Source organism: Triticum urartu, chromosome 4, assembly GCF_003073215.2.
Source record: "Triticum urartu cultivar G1812 chromosome 4, Tu2.1, whole genome shotgun sequence".
NCBI lineage: Eukaryota > Viridiplantae > Streptophyta > Magnoliopsida > Poales > Poaceae > Triticum > Triticum urartu.
The window spans coordinates 64,671,562-64,692,844 of NC_053025.1; positions in this window are offsets into that span (position 1 = coordinate 64,671,562).

Sequence of the window (21,283 nt, forward strand, 5' to 3'; positions counted from 1 at the left end):
GGGCGGTTGCACCCTGCATCACCAACGTCGTGCGCCTCGAGAAGCAGAGGGACTTTGGGGGTGTTTAGGCGCCCTCTGCATGGGCATGTCCATGTCTCGGCGCAACATGACCGTTGGATCAAACTCAGACGGTGCAGATCAGTCACTGTAGCACAAAGCGTGTGGGTGTGTTTGGTTGCATTCTCATCTCAATATAGTTGCTTCCTCTTCGTGTATTTTTGTCAACCTACTAGTGTGGACTCATGCACCCTTCATGCACTCTGCCAAACACCCAAAAGTGGGTCGAGAAGGGAACTTTTGCTCCCATCCCGTGCACCCTTCATACACCCTGCCTAACACTATTCGTGCTTCATATGGTTCATGTTTTGTGGAGTACTGTAGCACCGTACTCTCCGTGCGCTGTGGACCTAGTTCTGTTAACATTGATCTCACCGTCCATTCTCGACCAGACAGTCGAAAAAGCGGTACTATGTTACATACAGGAGTAGATGACATGCGGACAACATCATTTGTTATCGTCATATCTTACTACACTAGCAACAAGATTGTGTAGTATTGACGTATGAACCACTGCACATGCCTAGTAGTAGGAGCACTGTGTATGTTCAAGTGGCTGCCGTGTTTCGCACTCCTCCGTCATAAGAGTGGAAACGCTTGCTGTAACCATTTTTTCTTCTGAAAAACAGTGGACACGACCTACCGTGCGGATCCTCCTCCAGCCATGCACTAAATTACTCACTTTCGCCGACGTGTGGGACAGCCAGCATCGGGGTCCACCAGCCATGCACTAAATTACTCCGTAATAGAGTGACGGTAGACTACCCCGATCGAAGCACCGTAGTAATGCCCAATGAGCCGTCAAATCACAAAACCCCCTCCTTTCCAGCAGTAAGTTGGACGGACGAAGCAACCATCATTTCACTCTTCTCTCTCAGCTTCCTCTCTACCCAACCCTCGATTCTGCCTCATCTTTTTCCTCATTTCTTCAAGAAAACCCCGACCCGCTTCTGCCATTGTTCTTCTCTCCCAAAGAAGGAAAGGTGAGCGCATCAATGGTGTTGATTCTGGCCAAGGCCCGGTCTTGCAACCCTGAGACTGATCCTATAACTCCCTCTCTTTTCTTATTTTGGGTTTGTGATTATGGTTTCTTTTCTTTTATTTCTATTTGACAGTTTCTTAATGGACGCTGGAGCACCGGCCGAAGTGATGTCTATGCCTCCGGCCAAAACCGTCGAGGCTCATGGTACGAAGAAGCGCAAGCACCCCATCGGGACTACCGTAGACAAGCTCAAAGCCATCGCCCTGTCCAAGCCCCCCTCTCCAGGATCCCTCATTAAGCAAGTCCAGGTAATATCTCTTCTTGACGATCTTTTTCTCAATCTTGATCGTGTTTTTTCATCTAACACGCAGTACTAGTACTAGTAGTACAACTTTCTGGGTGATCTTGCATGTGATTTTTGTGTGCCAAATGATGGTTCTAAATTCCTCTTTTGACCAAAACATGCGAGAGGTTGACACTGATTTCTTTTAGATTACTTTCAACTACTCCCTCTGTCCCAAATTTCTTGTCTTAGATTTGTCTAGATACGGATGTATCTAATACTAAAATGTGACTTGATACATCCGTATCTAGACAAATCTAAGACAAGAATTTTGGGACGGAGGGAGTACTTTATGAACATCAATGCTACCTTTTAAGAGGGTATATTTGCCTCAGTAACTTGTCTTATGGATATTGCATGTAATCCCTCTGCTCTCATGCCTTTGAAGTCATGTTCTAGTGTCTTTGTTCACTCATTTCTGTGCGTATATGTAGTCATATATGGAGTATAATATCGAAAATCATCTTATATTTCTGAACGGAGGTAGTAATAAAATATAGTTTCTGTTTGAATTAGAACCAGGTCCGCGGTGGAGATGAAGTTCTCAAAGTCATGCCGTGTGAACTGGAAGACCTGATGATGAGTTCTACTGTTGAGCTATCCAGCTGTTGTGTCCTTGTCGCCACGTGTCCTGAACTAGTGTTTTCCTGTAGCATTGTTGTCAGGCGTGTTCTCGAGGCTGTAGTTGACCACAACAATTTCCTGGCTGTGCCTTCGATTACGAAGGGTGTGGTTCTTGTAAAGCTTCCCAACAAATCCGATGCGGCATGTCTTCATCATCATGTTTATGAGTGGAAAGACCACTCTGTTATGTTCTCCAAGGTTGACAAGATGGTGATGCTGCATGTAGACATCTCACACGAAGTCCATGGCCTAGTCAGTTATGCGGGGTTCATCCCGTAGGTCGGTGGCAAAAAATAGTCTGCAGAGTTTAGTTAGTGCAACTTTGCTTGTCTGTAGTAAGTACTATTGTTCAGTACTTGATTTGTGTTTGTGAACCCTGTATTGTTTATTAGTACTACCGCTTTTGGTGTGTGGTCAGTCCTGAAAACGGTCTATGTTAATGTCTGTCCACTCAATTCAGTCTGTATATTTTGAAGTATCCATATCATATTTTTTGTGAGGACGGTCTATCAATTATGGTTACACTCGAATATTTGTATGCATTGCAGGGTTTATCGCACCCACCAGGATTTCCAGCCCCATGGATGTTCGGTCCATACGATTTGTCACGACCTTTGGACTATCCTGCTTGTGGGAGTAGGCGGGGCCCCTGCATGCCATACGTAGTTGAACGATCTATCTTCTGTTTAGTACTTCAACATAGTGATTTCCTGGTAAGGATTCACTCGTGTCACATCAAGTAAATCTTATTGATTTACTGTCTAAATCTTATTGATTTAATGTCATGTTTTCTTTCTTTTCCTGCAATTTTACGATGCAGGTTTTGCCATGTGGCATTCATCATAGAATAAACCGTTTGGTTTGCTCTACGATGGCTATTTTTGCAGGTTTCACTTCTTATGTCGTGTCAGTAACGAAGGCACTGTCCATCACTTATATTACTGGAAAAAATTGGATCGGTCTGTTGTCTGAGTACAAGCTGAATCCCTATGATGAACTGCAGTTTGGTTTAACAAAAACACCACAATTAGTCCTTCTCGCGTTTCAAAGAAATGAAGAAAAAAACTGGATCACGGTCACGGATCCTAGTCAAGTTAGAAAGCTTATCATAGCAGACCAGACACGATCGCCGCTGTCTCGCACAGATCGAGCACCGACAGTTGCTCTAGCACTGACAGCGGCAGCAGCTCAGTCTGATCCAGCTGAGGATTGGGCACCGACCGTGTCAGCGGATCAGTCTGATCTACTGGAGGATCGGGCATCGACACCGGCACCTACTCCGACACCGGCACCAGCTCTACAAGGAGCACCATCTCAGCAGCAGCAGCGGCGGCTTCGGCACCTGCACCAACACTTGCACTTGCATCTGCTTCGGCCCGTGCAGTTGCACCAGCAACAGACTGGGCTGCAGTTCGCACTTCATATACCAAAGTCCTTACAAAAACCGACATGTCCACCTTCTTGGTAAGCATTGGCCGCCCAAGTGCTTCATTCTTTTTTCTTTCCATGTTGTTTCACATGATTCACTGTGTTGATCTAACTGTATGGGTATTTCTTCTTGTTTGCAAACAGAGAATTCCTAGAGCAACGAGGGAGTCGTTCAACAATCCAGGCGACCGCCGCCAAGTTTCTCTTACCATGCGCAGCCTTGGTGTGAATGAACCTGCTCAATATATCGTAAGTACAAAGGATGGTCGCATGATGATTGATGCTAAAGGATGGTCAAGGTTCAAATCTAAATCATATCTTGTGGTAGGGTATGATGTCAAAATCGAACTTTCTCGGCAAGGAGAGCTGGTCCAAATCAACTTTAAAATTCTTCAGTAGCAGCACGCAACTGCCTAACTGATCTATCCTCCGAGAGATTTTGATGTAATAATCTGGCATGGTGAAACAAGTGTCCTGTGTGTATAAGTAGTACGATAGTATTATTTATCACATGGTATATCGTTGATAGAATTGCAACTCTGATTGCTGGTTAGGAACTGTCGTTCGATTTCATTCCAACAGCTGTCTTGCTTTATTCAATTTTGTGTGTTCGCCTTGCGTCAACATCTAAAACCAGCGCCGTACCGATTTCTTGCAATATGAAAAGCGCTGAGGTAGAACACATGGGCCCCCAAACATGCAGGGTCAGCCTGCGGCCCAAAGTCTAGAACCTGGTTTCGAGAAGCACTAGCTCAGTGCAGAAGTGGCGTCCTCCTCCTGATGTGGGTTGGGCGAAGATGAATGTTGATGTTGCGTTATCTCGCAATGGTGAAAGGGGAGCCCTGGCAGTTGTGAGACGGGATCATACATGCTTCTTCCTTGGAGCATCGGCACTGGTGTGCGAAAGTGTTACTGATCCAGAGATCCTAGAGGCAATGGCATGTTGCGAGGGGCTATCTCTGGCTCTTGACTTAAACCTGCAACATGTTCAGATTAGCACCGATTGTTCAGCAACGGTCGAGCATATCGGAGAGGCATACTTGGGGCCCAGCAAAGTTATTATGGACAAGATCAAGATGAAGAATATGTTCCAAACCATGGAGATCATACATGAAAAACGCGAGTGTAATGTTGAAGCGGATGTGCTCGCAAAAGCTGCTACTTCTTTGCCCTGTGGACGCCATCTTTGGCTCACAGGAACCCCCGAAATTATTTGTATACCTATGACTATTAATCTTCAATAAAGCAGCTTTTATCCCTCAAAAAAACATCTGAGTATTATATTCTCTGCTGAACCCCCATAATGCCCGTGCATTGCAGAGGGAGTATATTTCTCGGCAAGGTGAGCCTGTGATATAAAAGATTTGTATATTTCTTACAGAGGGAGTATCTCTCTGTCAAAAAATATATTTATGTGTAACTAGTTACTCCTGTCTTTCTACTTCCTCTCGTTGATATGTGGGGCAACCGGCAATGGGTCCACGTGCCATATGCACAAATTAGAGTGCACAACTTAACGGTAGACACACCCCGGTTGTAGCGCCGCAGTAATGCCCAATGAGCCGTCAAATCACAACCCCCCTTTCCAGCTTTAGCAATAAGCTAGACGGACGAAGCGGCAATATTTCACTGGGCCTGAATCCCCTTCTCCCTCGTCTGCTTGTTTAGAGAAAACCCCCTCTCGGTGATTACATAGGGTTTTCTCATGGAGAACCAGGTACGAATTCTTCATCCATCCCCGATAAACCCAAGTCCCTTAGTCCCAGGTAATCCTAGGATGGCAGCCGCCGTCATTGATGCATTTTTCTTCCTAATGAATCTAGTGTGTTTCATTTGCAGTGCCCAAAGTGCGAGTACCCTACAGGTTTCTGCGCCCTCGGCGAGACGCCACACTTGTTCCTTCTCATCCTAACACAGCATTTTGAAATGCGCACAGTATGTTCCTAGAATCCTCTTTTCTATCCGGGAGGGTGGGGTTTTTTTGAACATGTTGTGTTCTCATATTATTTTTCCTGCAGTGTATTATTTGCTCTACCAGAACACATGTACTCAAGATGCTCGGCCTTGCCATAACTGAATACACTAGTTTAATGGTCACAGTGAAGACAAGCCATCGATATAAGTTCCGAGTTGGGTTCATGAACCAAGAAGATCGCTGCTTTTTTATGGCCGAACTTGGGTAAACTTTCTCAAGTGTTACGGATTGAAAGTTGGCGCACGAATGTTGATGGAAATACCAGAACCTAGTCTCATCTTCACTGCGATCTTCCACCCCGACGTCGTTCCAATTGTTCATCCATGTTAGTTTTGTATCTGGTTCTTGCTTGTTGCCTCGATTACTTCTTAATCCACCTATTCTGTCTAACTAATCACAATTTAACTTTAGAAGTAGCAATGAATCTCTCACGAAGATGCTACTTCTAACTAATATTTTCTTATAATTGGTGGCACGTGTAGGTTTTTTCAGAGTTAAGCAGTCTGCTCGTTTGTTACTCTGTAATAACTCGGTTGTTACTAATGGCACTGAAGTTGACTGGATCGACATCCACAAGTTCCTACACTTTATTGATCGTCTTGAGGTCCTTGTGGGGCGTTTCAATGGTGGAAGTCCACGTGGGATATGTGTGCCACTGCTGCACTCATTGAACAGGTCCAACTGTGTCGAGAAACTTATGGTACGAGCTGTTTTCTGTTATATATGTTGTTCATAAACTATTGCTTATACACAGTTTCATAGTTGTGATCTTCTTGAAACAGGAACTGCCGAGTTCTATTGTTCCTATACAGATGCCTGACCATGGTCGGGTCAGACTTGCGCTTGGTCACAACATGATATTTATGTCGACCTACTCAATTCCCCTTGGAGGTGAAAAGATACTTATTCATGGGTGGTCTCAAATAATGAAGGCCCGTCCATCTTGGAGAATAGGACAGAAGATTATGTTCATGTTTTTCCATGGCTCTAAAGCGAATATCCTGTTTATTGACCACGATGCGAGATGAAGCCGTTTTCAGAAGGTTGTGGATGCGCGGGGTGGCGCCTGGGCCTTGTCCTGGGGCTTGGCGGCCTCACCCTTGGTTAACTGTAGGAAAAGTAGCACTGTTCGAGGCGTGCTTTGTACGGTTGAACCTGTATAAGTACTCATACTGCTTTTAGCTTTGGTTGTTAAGTGCCCCTGCTGGTTTCAGTTAAGGTTGTTAAGTACTCCTGCTGCTTTTACAGTCTGTCGTGTTTCTTCAGTCCTGTCTTCCTCCAGCTGCCAAAACCAAACCAGCGCCGGCGGGGCCGCCTGCTTCCGCCTCCCACGGCTGGCTGCGCCTCAGCGCACGCATCGCCGCCCCACCGTCTCCTAAATCATTAACGCCGACGTCCTCCGCACGCTTTGGTGCGCTCGCCGAGGCGCCGCCCTCTCGCGTTGTCAACATGGTCAACAAACAACAGGAATCGACAGAAGTACATGGAGAGGATGACAGTAGGGGCCCACCACGTCAGCTTATGGAAAAATAAAATGCTTCCTCCTAGTGTTATCCTGAGATCTGGGACCCACGACATTGGGAGCGTATATAGTCAATAGACAAGAGAACAGCACAAGATCGACTGACACCTGGGACGTAGCTACTCGAGCAGTATTTTTTTTGTTTGGTATTGTTGAGACGAAGCAGGGTTTGAACTGGGTTGTGGCCCGTCTAGCCCAGGCTTATATTTTATGTTCACCATGTGACCAGCCCAGCTATTTTTTCTTTGTGAAAATGAGCCTTGTTTATTTTTTCTGAAGAATACCCAATCCAGGCCTACTTATTTTTCTATGCCCTGATGGGCTGCAACTCTTTCAAGACGCCTGCAAATCTTGAAAGTAATATGAAATGGGTTGTAAATATAAAAACAGATGACAAATTGGCAATTACTTTATAATTTCTGAATTTTATTACATTTTCAGATTCCTATTTCACCGGGCATTAACCTAATTTAAATATATCTTCAAAGTACTTTAAATCTGGCTGGACATTTCGGTATTAAAAATAGTTTGGAACCCACATAAATATGAGAAATTGGCCCTGGCCAACCAAAAAAAACGACTGCAATAAATTGCATAAGAAGTTGCCATGAGCTATATATAAATTATTAAAAAAAGAGGGAGTGGTCTGACTTGTGGGCCTGTTTAGTTGACGCGTATGCAAGATTTTTTTAGTTATTATATACGTCAACAAACGATTCTAGTAGACGTAACCGTTGGATGTCAATCCAACGACCGTCGTGTTTCTTCAATCTCTGATCTTCTTGCTCCAGCCGCCAAAGCAGCGCCGGCGGGACCGCCTACTCCCGCCTCCCGTGGCCGGCTGTGCTGCCGCGCAGGACTCAGCGCCCCCTATTACTCCCACCGCTAGCCAGGGCATCCCTCTACTCACCCACACCCCCTGTTATTTTGCGGCAATGGCAGCCTCACTCCGCAGTCGAACCGGTGAACGCTCGTACTCCTCTCCGGTGGGCATCCACTGCCGCGTATTCCCCGGCTCCGCGTCGTCCCCTTCCCATGCCTCACCGTCGTCCACCGCCGTGGTGCTTTCAGCGCAGCATGGTCAATGTGGTCAACGACCGACTTCCATCGGAAGAGTACTATACATGGAGAGGCTGACAGCTGGGTCCACGGCAGCCGCAAGGAAGTGCCTCCTTATTACCCAGAAAATAATTATTCCTCCACTTGACAGCAGGGACCCACCGGACGGGCCACTAGTATTTTGTGAAAAAAATCGTTTCCCCCTGACTGTTGGGACCCACCGGACGGGCCACCGTATTTCGTGAAAAAAACTTTCCCCCCGCTGTCAGCTCGGACCCACCGGAAGTGCCTCCTTATTATGCACAAAAAAATGAATACTCCCCCGGCTAGCTGGGACCCACCTTGGTGGGAGGCTGACTTGTGGGCCTACTAAGTTGACGGGGACGAAGGGCGTTGTCAACTTAGTCAATATGAACGATTCTAGCTCCAGTGACCGTACGATGTCCATCCAACGGCCGTAGTGCTTCTTCAACCTTTGGTCTTCTTGCTCCAGCCGCCCAAAGCAGCGCCAGTCGTGCCGCATGCTCCTGCCTCCCGTGGCCGGCTGTGCTACTGCGGAGGCCTCACCGCCCCCTACTATTCCCACCGCTGGCCAGGCCCTGCGGCGACGGCAGCCTCACACCGCAGTCGAACCAGTGAACCCTCATACTCCTCTCCGCGCAGGCTTCCACTGCCGCGTCTTCCCCGGCTCCGCGTCGTCCCCTTCCTAGGCCTCACCGTCGTCCACCGCCGTGGTGCTCTCGGCGTGGCGTGGTCAATGTGGTCAACGACTGACTTCCATCGGAAGAGTACTGTGTGTGGAGATGTTGACAGCTGGGTCCACGGCCGCAACAAGGAAGTGCCTCCTTATTACGCGCAAAATAATTATTCCTCCACCTGACAGCGGGGACCCACCGGACGGGCCACCAGTATTTTGCGAAAAAAATCGTTTCCCCCTGACTGCTGGGACCCACCGGACGGGCCACCGTATTTCGCGAAAAAACGTTCCCCCCGCTGTCAGCTCGGACCCACCGGAGGTGCCTCCTTATTACGCACAAAAAAATGAATACTCCCCCGGCTAGCTGGGACCCACCTTGGTGGGAGGCTAACTTGTGGCCTACTAAGTTGATGGGGACGAAGGGCTTTGTCAACTTAGTCAATATGAATGATTCTAGCTCCAGTGACCGTACGATGTCCATCCAACGGCCGTAGTGCTTGTTCAACCTCTGGTCTTCTTGCTCCAGCCGCCCAAAGCAGCGCCGGTCGTGCCGCATGCTCCTGCCTCCCGTGGCCGGCTGTGCTGCCGCGGAGGCCTCACCGCCCCCTACTATTCCCACCGCTGGCCAAGCCCTGTGGCGACGGCAGCCTCACACCGCAGCCGAACCAGTGAACCCTCGTACTCCTCTCCGCGCGGGCTTCCACTGTCGCGTCTTCCCCGGCTCCGCGTCGTCCCCTTCCTAGGCCTCGCCGTCGTCCACCGCCGTGGTGCTCTCAGCGCGGCATGGTCAATGAGGTCAACGACTTCCATCGGAAGAGTACTATGCATGGAGACGCTGACAGCTGGGTCCACGGCCGGAGCAAGGGAGTGCCTCCTTATTACGCGCAAAATAATTATTCCTCCACCTGACAGCGGGGACCCACCGAACAGGCCACCAGTATTTTCCGAAAAAAATCGTTTCCCCCTGACTGCTGGGACCCACCGGACGGGCCACCGTATTTCGCGAAAAAAACGTTCCCCCCGCTATCAGCTCGGACCCAGCGGAAGTGCCTCCTTATTACGCACAAAAAAATGAATACTCCCCCGGCTAGCTGGGACCCACCTTGGTGGGAGGCTGACTTGTGGGCCTACTAAGTTGACAGGGACGAAGGGCTTTGTCAACTTAGTCAATATGAACGATTCTAGCTCCAGTGACCGTACGATTTCCATCCAACGGCCGTAGTGCTTCTTCAACCTCTGGTCTTCTTGCTCCAGCCGCCCAAAGCAGCGCCGGTCGTGCCGCATGCTCCTGCCTCCCATGGCCGGCTCTGCTGCCGCGGAGGCCTCACCGCCCCCTACTATTCCCACCGCTAGCCAGGCCCTGCGACGACGGCAACCTCACACCGCAGCCGAACCAGTGAACCCTTGTACTCCTCTCCGCGCAGGCTTCCACTGCCGCATCTTCCCCGGCTCCGTGTCTTCCCCTTCCTAGGCCTCGCTGTCGTCCACCGCCGAGGTTCTATCGGCGCAGCGTGGTCAATGTGGTCAATGAACAACTTCCATCGGAAGAGTACTGTGCATGGAGACGCTGACAGCTGGGTCCACGGCCGCAGCAAGGAAGTGCCTCCTTATTACGCGCAAAATAATTATTCCTCCACCTAACAGCGGGGACCCACTGGACAGGCCATCGTATTTCGCGAAAAAACGTTTACCCCTGACTGCTGGGACCCACCAGCTACATCTTCGCACGCAAGGAAGTGCCTGACAGTCGGGACCCACCTGGTCGAAGCGTACGTAGCATTGTCATTCTGGTCGCGAACGTGTACGTACATATATACTGGTCGATGTAGAGGCGCACACGTGTCGTAGTAGAGGCGCGCACGTAGCATGTACACGTACGTACAGCGGCCAGGGTGCAAGAAAGAAAATACGGCCACGTATGTATACATACGGGCGGGGTCTTGAACGCCTACTCCCGCATACGTACGGCTAGGGCTCGTGTACATGGCTGGGTCGGAACGGAGAAACAGTGTCGTCGTTGTGTTCATGGGGAGGCAACGAAATGCGTCGTGTTCATGGGGAGGCAACGGAATGTGTCATGTTCATCGGGAGGGCTTGGACGAAACAGGCGATGGAAACGAGGCCTAGCGTACCGCAGAATGGAGGAAACAGCCTTGTGTTCGACCGGCCACGTTCGAAACGGGATCCTGTTGATCGGGAGGGGTCTGGCATACCGCAAAACGGAGGAAACGGACCTCCTACGGTCGAAACAGGGGTCCTGTTCATTGGGAGGGTGTGGCGTACCGCAAAACGGACGAAACGGACCTCCTACGGTCGAAGCAGGGGTACTGTTCATCGGGAGGGGTGTGGCGTACCGCAAAACGGGACTCCACGGGATACTGTTCATCTCCACCGTTGACCCCCTCCAGCCTCCACGAGCTACTATTCATCCACCGTCGACCTCCTCCAGCCTCCACCTGCGACTGTTCATCCACGGGCTCCTGTTCATCCAGCCTCCACCGCGCGCTACTCCACCGGCTACTGTTCAACCAGCCCTCTCCACGGGCTCCTGTTCAACCACCCCTCCACGAGCTACTGTTCATCCTGCCCTCCACCGTCTACTGTTCATCCTGCCCTCCACGGGGTGGTCCTGTTCATCCAGCCCTCCACGGGGTCCTGTTCATCCAGCCCCAACCGACTCGATTGATCGGGGTCCTGTTCATCCACCCCCACCAAGAACTGTTCACCACCCCCCCCCCCCCCGCAGCGCTCATTGTTCATCCAGAGGCAGCATCGATCGGCTTCAGTTAGCAGCAGTAGTGAAGGAATCGCTCGATCGGGTTCAGTTAACAGCAATCGATCGATCGCTCGGGTTCAGTAACGCGTAGCCTGCAGTGCAATCGCTCGGGTTCAGTTAGAGCCCAACGCCTCGCTCAGGTTCAGTTAGAGCCAACGCCTCACACACACGCGCGTACGTGTACGAGATAAACGCGCATCGCTCGGCCCCCGACCTCCCACCGTAATCGGGAACTCCCCGAAATTTTCCTCGCCCTTGCTTCTACCACGGTTTTTTCCGTCATGGACGGCCCAAAGAATGTCATGCAGCTGCGTCTCCGGCCCGCCCAGGACAAAAAGCCCATTTTCTGTCATGATTTTTTGTCATAGAAGTAGGATCCCACCACATCTATGATGATACCGGGTTTTGTCACAATTATCGTCATAGAAGTGTCATATGTATGACAGAAAAAAAATTCATTCGGCCCAAAATGTCACGGATGTGTCTTTTTTTGTAGTGATTGTCTTCATAAGTTGAAGAGGATCTCCACAAAGTAAAACCTGCCATGTGCATTTGCATTCAAAAGCAAACAACTTATATGCACATCTTCAGGGGAAGCCTTTGCTACTTATGAAGACAATACCTCCATCCTTCAAATTTCACATACTTTTATCCCCGTTGAATACTTCAACCGGTTTTTCATCAATCGCCAAAAAGGGGGAGATTGTAAGTGCATCTAGTGCCACCCTTAGTTGGTTTTGGAGTATTGACGACAAACTTGGTTAAGGGACTAATGTGTTTGTGAGAATTGCAGGATAACACAGGTAGTAGTCCCTTGTTGATTCAGTTTACCTATTAGAGATGAGCCCTAAAAATGTGTGAAGACATTGAAGACAATGGTGGTTTGTGAAGATGTTCACACTGAAGATTATGACATGAGAAGACATCCACGTGAAGACTATGGAGTGTGAAGACATAGTTGTTTCATAGTTTCCTTTTCTTCTTTGTTGAGTAATAGGAACCACCATACTGTTAAGTGGGGTCCAAGTGAACAAAGTCAGAGTGACTGATGTGATGCTCAACCAAATCCTATGTCTTCGAGCGAAGACAATGAGAGCAAATCTTATCCAGAGCTGGATGAGTCAACTGTACTTGTAGCCCAAGTCAACCTGCCGCATGTGTCTGAAATCTGACCATTGGACACGTGTCAGTTCCTTAGTGACCCAGGGTCATTTTGGACAAATCAGGTCGGGTTGCCTCCTAGCTATAAGTAGCCCACCCCCTACACCATAAATCGGTGGCCGCTCAGAGTTAGTGCACGGCTTTTGTCGTTTGAGAGCAACCCACATCCAAAGCATTTGAGAGAGAGATCCTTGCGAGGACAAAGCCCTATACACCCAGAGCCAAAGAGTGTTAGGCATCACTGAAGTCTTTCTGTCCGTGTGATCTGAAGACTTGTTACACTTGGGGACTGTGAATCCTCTAGCCGGCTAGGCGTCGTGTTCTAAGCATCCAAGAGTCATTGTGGATTGCCGATGAACGAAGTCAGTGAAGGTTTGTAAGTCTACCTTGAAGACTTACCAGAGTGATTGGGCAGGGACTGTGTGTCCTTAGCTCAAGGGGAATAAGGTGAAGACGCGGTCTTCTGAGTTAAATCTCAGCCTCCCTAACCAGACGTACAGTTGTCACAGCAACTGAAACTGGTCTACCAAATCCTTGTCTTCACCAAGCTACTGGTTCTATTCTTCACTTCCCTTTACTTTACAGTTTGCTAGCCTATATGATCTGATTGACTTCACTGGGTGAAGACTGTTTACTTTTTGGCTTCATACTGTCTTCCATCCCGATCCTTACTACCTAGCTATTGATAGTCTTCGTGCTTTCACTTCATTGCTTACTTGACTATGGCCTGTCTAGTGTAGTCTACCTTCCACTGCATATCAATATGTTCATTTCTATTGTTTGTCTTCAAAGCCCCCATGTTTTGAAGAATTTCATAAAAATCGCCTATTCATCCCCCCTCTAGTCGATAACTAGCACTTTCACCCCCCCCCCCCCGTGCTTGGGGGACAAGCCAACCTACAGGTCTTGGTGACTCCCCTTCCGTAGGTGCCAAGGCATGGCACCCATGGTCGGCCAGCTTCCTCCTACACCTCTATACAAACAAATGTAGGGGCGCATCAAAGGCACAAGAAGCCCTTGGCCAATCCCCTATCTCCCATCTAGAGCACATTGTCTCGCTTCTTCTTCTTCTTCTTCTTCCTCCTCCTCTTGTCCTTCCCCGTAGCCACGAAGTGCTGGTCAAATTTTGACTCCGGCGTCATCGTTCTAGGACGCGTCGATACCTTGAAGGCTTCGTCCACTTCGATGATAGATCGGGAAGACCTTCTTGGAGGAGAAACTCTCGTGGCCAAGAGTTATAACCTAGCCACAGGAGTCAGTAGTCTTCAATAACATCTACTCTTCTTCCCGTTGCGTTGAGGTGACCGTTGGTATGATTTCATTACCTACACCTCGAGAGTGATCTTGGTTGGTTCTTGCGCATGTTTTTGTTTTGTTTTACGTAGCATGTTCCCCTATAACATACTAGTGGTGTGCGTATTCTGTGGCCGCCACTAGTAGCACGTTATTAGTGACGTGGGTCGTTTGACGCACGCCACTGGTATTTTGGGCACATACCAGTGATGTGGCTCTTTTTGGGTGCACCACTAATATTGTTCCTCTATAGGCTTTTATTCACCAGTGTATGGGGGGGATAATTGGAGTTGGCAACTCCATAATGTCACCATTAGACTAGAGAATACAATTGTCACGCGTCAGGGGCCGGTTGCCAACTACCCAAATGAGATCATCCCTGAAAGAAGGGGCACTCAGGCAGGCACCAAGGTTTTAACAGGCGCGATGAAATTGATGAGTTCTAGGAGGGAAACATATTTACAGCTTGTTAGAGCCTCCATCTTCTGCCTTCCCTCTTTCCCCTGCTTCCATTGCAGCTAGAGAGAATCACATTGGCCAAAGAGGGGAACTCTAGATCTGAGATGGCATGAAGCAAGGGTTCATATCCGACTAGAAAGCCAACTCTGGCTACGAATACTTTGGACACTATGACCGCAGTAAGGCCAGTAAGAAGTGGAATATCTTAACCAAAACCGGTTTTATTTGAGAAGCTACCTAATCTAATATCCATACTATCAAGATTGGGTCCCTCTCCCCACCTCTCTGACCGCCGAAGCTATCGATAGAGGGAGGCCAAAAGGAAAGAGAGCGGGGTAAGCGAAGAAGAAGAAGAACAACAACAACAACAAAGCACCAGTCACCCAAGGCAAGTCTCTAGTCTCAAAAGGATTCCCAAATGGGTCCTACTACACGTCGTGAGCCATCCGATCTGCTCATCGTGTGGTCTCATCACTACAACAAGATCATTGTTGCATTTGCAACATGATCCTTGTTACAAAAGCATCTTGAAACTGCTAAATATTAGTTGGGCTATAGGCCCATTTAACAATTTCAGAAAATCCCTAAGGGCCCATGCTGCCAAGGGAGTGGTGGGAAGTTTAGTCCCGCATGGCTAGTTGAGAGAGATGTACACCAAATTATAAGGTGAGCTCTTCTCCCACTAGTATGAGTTGGTGTGATGGAAGGAGAGGTGTTCCATACGCGCGCTCCTCCTTCGTCGCCCGCCTCGCCACGCCTCGTCACGACGACGCACGCACCGCGGGTTGCGGGAATGAGCCGAGCCGATGCAATGTTTTGCCGGTCAAAAATTGGGGAGTCCATTATAGACACGAAATGAATATGAGACGTCATATCTATAATTAAACTGTTTATTGCTAGACCATTCTCCTACCCAACTGGCTATATATATGAGGCATCGCAGCTCAGCCAGAGACACAACACTTCACACCTCCACTGCTCCCTGGTCGTTCCTTTCATTGCTGCCGTCGGTGATCACAGCCCGTCTACCGCGTACACGGTTGACGGGAGAGCAGGCCTCCGAAACCCCACTTCTCCAGATCTTGTATGGGAGAGAGGCGATTAGATTTTTGGGGAGCATCTCCTACGCAACTGCTTGCCTCTGTTCGACTACTTCCTCTACGTCGACTACTTTTGCGTCACCTTCGTCTTCACCATGAGCACTGACGCCGATCACGTGGCTACCAAGAAGGCTGCTGGTGACAAGAGGATCGCCGATGAGGCCAATGCCTCCTCTGCTGCTACAACCGACTGGCCTACTGGAGGGTATAACACATTTACCCTGCTCCTGTGTGCAGTACTAGTGGTTTGCGTAGATGTTTCTACTATCTTCCTAGTACATGCGTACATCATCAAAATTCAGTATATCATTAGCACTGCCTATGTCATGTTCATGATTTATTACTGGATTAAATTAATCAAACAATTTCTTAATTTCTCAACAATCCAAAAACCTAATCTGTGTAGGCAATTTTCGATCCATGGTTTTGCTGCTGCACTGAAACCAGCCCCGTTTACGGGGACGTACTTTGAGCGTTGGTAGACCAAAACCGTCTTATGGCTCACGGCGATGAACGTATTTTGTGTCGCCGGTGTTACTCCCATGGGAACAATCACTCCTGAACAGGAGAAGGCATTCAGGGAGGCCACCATCGTCTTTGTTGGATGCGTTCTAAGCATGATCGGAGATAAGCTGGTTGATGCATACTTACATATGCAGGCTGCCAAGGACTTGTGGGAGGCGCTCGAATCTAAATTCAACGCAATGGATGCTGGGAGCGAGATGTATATTATGGAGCAGTTCCACGATTACAAAATGGTCGAAAACCGTTCTCTATCAGAACAGGCTCATGAGATACAGTGCATTGCTAAGGAGCTTGAGCTTCTCAAGTGTGTGCTACCGGGCAAATTTGTCGCGGGTTGCATTATCGCTAAGTTACCCAATTCCTGGAGGAACTTTGCCACTACTCTAAAACATCAGAGGCATGGATTCTCAGTTGAGGATGTCATTGGCCATCTGAGTGTCGAGCAGAATTCGAGGGCAAAGGACTCGCACGGAAAAGGGACTGAAGGGACCTCTGTCACCAATGTGGTGCAGAAGAACTTCAACCCCCACAAGCCCAAGGGGAAGACTGGTGTCCAACAGAATACCGAGTTTAAGAAGAAGGGCAAGAAGACCTTCAAGAAAGATAAGAAGAAGGGTGGTTGTTTCACTTGTGGTTCAGATGAACATTGGTTTGCCAAGTGCCTAAACAAGTTCAAGAAGCCAAGAAGCCAGGACAGGACTCCAAGACTGTCAACATGATTGTGAGCAACGATGAGAGTGGTCCATCTGGGTACGGTAATTTGTTTACTGTATTTTCAGTTTGTCAGTCTACCGATTGGTGGATTGACATAGGTGCAAATATTCATGTGTGTGCTGACATTTCATTGTTTTCTTCTTATCAGGCCACAAGGAACGGGTCCGTACTGATGGGGAACGGCGCGAGTGCTTCTGTTCATGGTGTTGGCATGGTTGATCTGAAGTTTACTTCTAGCAGGATCGTGCAACTAAAGAATGTGCAGCATGTCCCCGCCATCAAGAAGAATCTCGTTAGTGGTTCCCTTCTATGTAGAGAAGGGTTTAAGTTGGTATTCGAGTCTAATAAAGTAGTTGTTGCGAAATATGGACTGTTTGTTGGAAAAGGTTATGAATGCGGAGGTCTGTTCCGCTTTTCCCTCGCTTATTTTTGTAATAAAGTCGTGAACAATATTCATTTGAGTGTTAATGAAAATAAAGTTTGGCATTCACGTCTTTGTCATATTGGTTTTGGTAGTATGACGCGGTTAGCAAAATTGAATTTAATCCCAAATTTCACTTTAGCCAAAGGTTCTAAGTGCCATTCGTGTGTGCAAGCAAAGCAACCTCGCAAGCCCCATAAGGCCGCGGAGGAGAGACGTTTGGCACCGTTAGAACTCATACATTCTGATCTTTGTGAGATGAATGGTGTATTGACTAAAGGTGGAAAAAGATACTTCATGACACTGATAGATGATTCTACTAGATATTGCTATGTATATCTTGTAAACACTAAAGAAACACTAAAGATGAGGCTCTACACTACTTTAAAATCTATAAGGCAGAAGTTGAGAATCAACTTGAAAAGAAAATAAAACGAGTCCGGTCAGATCATGGTGGAGAGTATTTGTCTAATGAGTTTGATTATTTCTGTGCAGAACACAAAATTATTCATGAGAGGACGCCTCCCTATTCACCTCAGTCAAATGGGGTTGCCGAACGAAAAAACCGTACTCTAACATATTTGGTTAATGCCATGTTAGATGCATCGGGTTTATCCAAGGCATGGTGGGGGGAGGCTATATTGACATCATGTCATGTCCTGAATAAAGTTCCGACAAAAGACAATGAGATCACTCCCTATGGAAAATGGAAAAAGAGAAGAACGACACTCTCATACTTACGTACTTGGGGTTGCTTGGCGAAAGTCAATGTGCCAATCCCCAAAAAGCGTAAGGTTGGACCAAAGACCGTGGACTGCGTTAATTTGGGCTATGCTAAGAATAGCATCGGCTATAGATTTCTGGTAGTGAAATCTGAGGTACCTGGCGTGAAGGTCGGTATGATTATGGAGACTAAAGATGCTACATTCTTTGAGGATATTTTTCCTATGAGAGATATGCAAAGCACTTCTAGGTTGGAATCTGATGAGACTCCTGAGCCTGCCATTTCGATGGAATATTATGAATAGAAACATGATGGAAATCCTGAGGAGGATGACAAGGAGACTCTTGGTAGGGGCAAGAGATAGAGGACTGCAAAGTCTTTTGGTGATGATTTCCTTGCATACCCTATGGATGATACTCCCACTTCTATTTCTGAAGCTTATGCATCTCCGGATGCTGACTACTGGAAAGAAGCGGTCCGTAGCGAGATGGACTCCATCATGGCTAACGGGACATGGGAAATCACTGAATGCCCCTATGGCTGTAAACCATTGGGATGTAAATGGGTGTTCAAAAAGAAGCGTAGGCCCGATGGTACGATTGAAAAGTACAAGGATAGGCTTGTGGCCAAGGGCTATGACCAGAAAGAAGAGGAAGATTTCTTTGATACTTATTCATCTGTGGCCAAACTGACCACCATTCGAGTATTACTCTCGTTGGCGGCCTCGCATGGTCTTCTTGTCCACCAAATGGATGTTAAATCGTCTTTCCTGAATGGAGAGCTAAACGAGGAAATCTACATGCAACAGCCAGATGGCTTTGTGATAGATGGTCAGGAAAGAAAAGTGTGTAGGTTGCTGGAATCTTTGTATGGCCTGAAACAAGCACCTAAGCAATGGCATGATAAGTTTAAGACAACTCTAACATCTGTTGGTTTCATTGTTAATGAAGCTGACAAATGTGTATACTATCGCCATGGTGGGGGCGAAGGAGTTATACTATGCTTGTATGTTGACGACATACTGATATTTGGAACCAACCTCAAAGTCATTGAGGAGGTCAAGTCGTTTCTATCTCAGAACTTTGAGATGAAAGACCTTGGTGTGGCTGATGTTATCTTGAACATCAAGCTACTGAGAGATAATGAGGGTGGGATTACACTTCTGCAATCCCATTATGTTGAGAAGGTGTTGAGTCATTTTGGATATGCGGACTGCACGCCATCTCAAACACCATATGATCCTAGCGTGTTGATTCGAAAGTCTAACGGCACGGCTATAGATCAATTAAGATACTCTCAAATCATTGGTTCACTTATGTACCTAGCGAGCGCTACGAGGCCTGACATCGCTTTTGCTGTGAGCAAACTGAGTCAGTTTGCTTCAAAACCGGGTGATGTACATTGGCGTGCTGTTGAAAGAGTTATGCGCTATCTGAAGGGTACTATGAATTATGGGCTTCACTATACCGGATACCCGTCGATACTTGAAGGGTATAGTGACGCGAATTGGATCTCTGATGCTGATGAGATGAAGGCCACAACTGGGTATATGTTTACTCTTGGAGGTGGCATTGTTTCCTGGAAGTCTTGCAAACAAACGATCTTAACGAGATCGACAATGTAAGAAGAATTAACAGCATTAGACACATCTGGTGTCGAAGCAGGATGGCTTCGAGATGTTTTGATGGACTTGACATTGGTTGATAAACTGGTTCTGGCTATCCTTATGAACTGTGACAATCAGACTGTCATCACTAAGGTGAAGAGTTCTAAGGAGAACATGAAGTCCAACAAACACATAAGAATGAGATTAAAAGCTGTCAAAAAACTAAGAAACTCCTGAGTGATAGCATTGGAGTATGTCCAAACGGCTAAGAATCTGATGGATCCCTTTACAAAAGGGCTATCACGTGTTGTGATAGATAATGCATCGAGGGAGATGGGTATGAGACCCACATGAGTTGCCATGGTAGTAACCCAACCTATGTGATCAGAGATCTCGTGAAGTAGGACCTGAGAAAACAAGCTAGTGGTTAACTGAGGAGAGTATTTTAACTAACCCACTCCGTTGGAGATGCACAACTCTCGGTAACTGTATGGCAGGATGACTTTTGTCTTAATGTGTTCCAAGTCTTGTAAAAGCAAGATGCTATCCTACAGAGCGATCTTTGGAGGAACACACCTATATGAGCCTGACTACTGGTCACAGTTTATGAGATTAGGGTGATCTCTAGTAAGTTCATGAACAGGCCAGGAGTGACCAATATGCTCCACCCGAGGGGTCAGCCTTCGACAACCTAGTACTGGTAAGACACTTGGTGAAACTCCTTCACGCCAAATTGACAATTCAAGGCCTAGTCCATTGTTCGGTTGTTGAGGGGTGTAGCTATTTCTTCTAGGTGGATATTCAACCTTAACGGGTCTCCACTGAAAATACTGGTATATCAAAACAGTTTGGAACAGAGGACAACACCATGGGCCTTCGGGATCTGGTGGAGGATTGCTGAATATTAGTTGGGCTATAGGCCCGTTTAACAATTTCAGAAAATCCCTAAGGGCCCATGCTGTCAAGGGAGTGGTGGGAAGTTTAGTCCCACATGGCTTGTTGAGAGAGATGTACACCAACTTATAAGGTGAGCTCTTCTCCCACTAGTATGAGTTGGTGTGAAGAAAGGAGAGATGTTCCACACACGCGCTCCTCCTCGCCTCATCACGATGCGCGCGTGCCGTGGGTTGCGGGTTGCGGAAATGAGCCAAGCCGATGCAATGTTTTACCCGTCAAAAATTGGAGAGTCCATTACAGACACAAAATGAATATGAGAGATCCTATTCATTGCGGAAATGGAAACATCCATAATAAATACATTTTATTGTGGAGATGAAATGTCTGTACCTGACTGGCTATATATATGAGGCATCGCAGCTCAGCCAGACACAACACTTCACGCCTCCACTGCTCCCTGGTCGTTCCTTTCACTGCTGCTGCCTTCGGTGATCCCATCCCGTCTACCGCGTACACGGCTGATGGAAGAGCAGGCCTCTGAAACCCAGCTTCTCCACATCCTGTACGGGAGAGCAGGCCTCCGAAACCCTGCTCCAGATCCTGTACGGGAGAGCATGCCTCCAAAACCCCGCTTCTCCAGATCCTGTATGGGAGAGAGGCGATTAGGTTTTTGGGGAGTGTCTCCTATGCGACTGCTCGCCTCTGTTCGACTACTTCCTCTACGTCGACTACTTCCATGTCACCTTCGTCTTCACCATGAGCACTGACGTCTTGGAATCATCAAATGTCCTGTGATCAGGCACACATCCTAACACTTGTGCATGTTGATGACTTAGATGTGCAACACACAAAGTAACGTATGTTTTCAATCAATGAAGACTTGCATTCTGAGTGTGAATACATTAACGTGGAATTTGACT